This window comes from Hyperoodon ampullatus (genome assembly GCF_949752795.1).
Source record: "Hyperoodon ampullatus genome assembly, chromosome: 7".
Taxonomy (NCBI): Eukaryota; Metazoa; Chordata; class Mammalia; order Artiodactyla; family Ziphiidae; genus Hyperoodon; species Hyperoodon ampullatus.
Genome location: NC_136920.1, coordinates 97,601,768 through 97,605,628, shown reverse-complemented (window position 1 = coordinate 97,605,628; position 3,861 = coordinate 97,601,768). Strand labels below are relative to the sequence as shown.

Below are 3,861 nucleotides of genomic sequence, written 5' to 3'. Positions count from 1 at the left end.
ACAGTGAAGCCCTTTTTGTCAAAACACCTAATATTAGGGTCTATCCACTGCTCCACAGAACAGTCTGCTCTGGGCTCTGGCAGCCCCACTAGGACTGCTTTCTCCTCCTTAGACATGGCCTTGGAGACCCAGCCCAAATTGTCTGTTCTCTTCCACATTGATCTTCGCTGGGAGCTGTGAAACAATCACATACACAGCCAGCTGAGAAATACAAAATTGAGTTCAAAACAGGCTGAGGATTTTAGGGACCCAAGTAGATACAGTACTGGTATCCGGATAAGTGGTCATGTCTGCAACACACTGCTTAACACTTGAATCAGAGAAACAAACAATTCAAAGGTGTAAGAACGTGCAGGGACCTTTTAGCCCAACAGCCCACCTAATGCTAGAATCCCTTCCACAAAAGCTATGCAGGTCCATTCCAAGCAAAGCACTTCTCAGGACAGGGAACTCACCACTTCCTGGAAGTCTGTCTTATCTCAGGACAGATCTGACTTCATATGTAGCTATAAGGCTACTTCCCTGTGAGACCCCTCACTGGCCTGGAGGTGAACTTGTCTAGGACCCTGCCAGGTGGGCTCCACATTAGCTGGACTGGGGGCTCCACTCCTGCTTACCTCCTAGTACTTCCCCATCCCTAGCTTCCATTTCTGAGTCAAAGAGACCAGCTACTAGCTTGTGCCTGGTTCCACGGCCAAGCCCCCTTCCTTCGGCCACTGCCTCCGCACATTCCTGGGGACCATGGACGCCTCTGAGAATCTATTGAAACTAGTGGGTCCTCTTCCCAGAATTGTCCAGTATTGAAAGCTTCACAAATGCCTTGAAGACTGTCCGTCAGCCCCGTCTCTGACTTCCTAGTAGAGGCATCTTGATCTGATTGTGGGTGTTGGCAAAATCCAACCAACCCCAATAGACTGTAGGGAATTTTCCAAACATCCACTGTGTGCCTTTGTTTTGTGCCCTTTACTATTCAGGACACCACCCTTGCTATCCACCGCCTATTACTCTATTGCAGACATAATTCATCTTTGGAGGGTAATGATGAAAATGATAACAATAAAAAGGTGGAAACCTTGCTTTTGCAGTTTACAGAGTGGTGGCATGACTTTACTTAACTTGACCTTCGCCAAGATCTGAGTCACAGGAGTTATGTTTTGCTTTAACAAAGGGAAAAACAGGTTCAGAAGTTGAGTGACGGACCCAGCAACAGAACCACAAGACAGGTTTCCTGAGTCCTAGTTCTTATAAGTTATCATGTCATGTTGCCTCCAACTTATAAGCCCTAAATCCTATGTTTTCTTATAGCACCCGTAGCCCTTGGTGTCACAGAGGAGAGGGGAGGCTATTTATCCTTTACATAACAAGTACAAAGACCAACTGATTATTTTGTATACAACAGGGTTCAGAACAATGCTTTGGATTTTGTTTGTTTGTTTTGTTTTGTTTTCTCTTAAACAGACAAACCATAATGAATAAGGTCCAGTGAGCCCCTCCATCCCAACAAGACCAGGATCACGGAAGTGGGTATCCCTACACAAAGCACAATGATGAAGGGCATAAACAAAAGCCTTAAGTATGTTTTTCTGTCACCTTTTCTTAGGTTATTAATACAGTTCATGAATCTCTTGACTTCTTTGCCATGACTCAAAATCCCCGGAAGAAAAATGCCATTTACAACAAGAATGCGATCAATGTCCCAAGTTTTCACACCACGTCATTTTTTTGTTTTTTCAACCTCAAAACTTGCCAGAGCAAGAACTTTGTCGCCAGAGCCAAGGTCTGTAGAGACTTTCTCAAACTGGCTGAGTATAGCACCTGCGTTTGCTGACAAGAAGGCCTCGTCATCTGCAGTCAGCTTCTCTCCAAGTTTCCTGAGAGCTGTTAGTATCTCCACTTTCTGCTGAGTATACAGGTCTCTTTCCAGCTTTCCTACCATGAGATCTCTATCCATCTGGTGGTCCAGTAGTAAAGAATCCGCCTTCCAATGCAGGGGACACGGGTTCGATCCCTGGTCGGGGAGCTCTGCTAACCTTGTCCAAAGCTGACCAGGTTGTTTCTTTGCAAACAATCTGATGACCTCTGGGGTTTTAAAGGCCTGGCTGATAGCTGCCTGGATAGCCAGTTGCATTCCACTTAGTTTATCAACCAAAGTCATATTTCCAGACATAATTTTCTTTAGTGAATCATTAAATTCACTTAGTTGCTCCAGATTTTCTTCTTTGGTTTCTTCATATTCATCTGTATCAAGTTCCTCTCTGCATTACTCCAGGTCCTGTAATTGCTGCATTAGTCTATCCAACTGTTCTTCTAAGTTCTGCTTTAATTTGCTTGTCTCTGTCTTTCCTCTGGAAGCCATTTTACTCTCTGTCTCTTAGTCCTCTGAACTCTGCTCAGTGCTGACCGGTCTCAAATTGCATAAACCTCCAATTCTTGAAGTTCCAAGTGTCTTAAACTTGAGGAAAGCGAAACTGTTCATCAGGACTATAAGAGGCTCAAAGTTCAAACCACCTGGGGGTGGAGCTGGCTGAGGGACCCCGCTTGGCGGACCTGGATTTTGAAATATCAGGTTCAATACCAGTATTGAACTTGTAGCTCTGTAACTTTGTGCAAGGCACTTCAGACCCTTGGAATTAACAGTAGAACTGAAGCCACAGAGCTACTGGGAGGACTAAATGAGATAACACACATACAGTGCATGGTACATGGCACACATTCAACAGATGTCAGACTAAAAAGGAATGTGGGCTGGGGAAGCCAGAAAGCTCTTCCTGGGAGAGGTAAGGTTTAAATTGGGCTCAGGAAGTGGGTTGTAGGTATAGGAAGACAGAATGAGACCTGTGAAGAGGTGTCTAGGGAGGAAATTGCAAAGTGCATTGGGGTGGAGGAGGGAGGGGCATTATAAATAAGCTTCAGTCTTGGGCAGTAAACATTCTGGGTAGAGGGAGCAGAGAGTAGAAAATACAGTCCACTGGGGCTTTGGAGTTTGGACTTCTTTTTGAGGCCAAGAAGAGTCGCTGAAGGTTTTGAACTAGAGAGTAATAAAGGATGATGCTTAGTTAGTTGACTGATGGCTAGAAGCAGATGGAAGCAGGAGAGACTAGAGAACAGACAACTTGGGGGGTTATTGCAGTGGCCTGGGTGATAGAGATGTAAACCCATTTTTTACATCTTGTTTGACTCTAGCAAGTTGCCCTGCCTTGTTTCCAATCTCCAGGTCCCTCTCCCATCCTTACCCTGAGTGCCCAGGTAGAATGACTGGGCCTTTGCAGTGGGCCCCATTCCAGGATTCCCATTCTAATGGCCTGATTCAGAGCACAGTTCTAGCCTTTGTCTGGGATAGTTTTTTGCTTTTTTGGGTTTTTTTTTTATTGAAGTATAGTTGATTTACAACGTTGTGTTAGTTTCAGGTGCACAGCACAGTGATCCAGATAGATGATAGATAGATAGATAGATAGATAGATAGAGATAATAGATAGATAGATGACAGATAGATAGAGATAGAGATAGAGATACATTCTCAGATTTTTTCTTATAGGTTATTACAAATTATTGAGTGTAGTTCCCTGTGCTATACAGTAGGTCTTTGTTGGTTATCTATTTTATATATTGTAGTGTGTATATGTTAATCCCAAACTCCAGACATAGAAAACAAACTTATGGGATAGTTCTTCACTGTTGCCTTCCTGGGAACTGGACCCTTATCCTTGGGATTCACCCACCTCTGCTATAACTCACCGTGTTGAAAATAGCAGCATGACAGTGGCTTTCCTGTGGTCTCAAATTCACTCACAGGGGTGTTCAGCCCATCACCTGCCATAGACAAGGTGCTGTGCTGAGTGCTGTAGAGGGTGCAGAATTGGG

At 44.3% G+C, this 3,861-nt stretch overlaps 1 pseudogene across 1 annotated transcript; it reads right to left on the bottom strand.

The window, feature by feature from the left end:
* Positions 1-1,714: 1,714 nt before the first annotated feature.
* LOC307055862 (protein LZIC-like) lies at positions 1,715-2,414 on the bottom strand (annotated as a pseudogene). The gene has a single exon. The product of its transcript is annotated as a protein LZIC-like (transcript).
* Between the last annotated feature and the right edge of the window lie 1,447 nt (positions 2,415-3,861).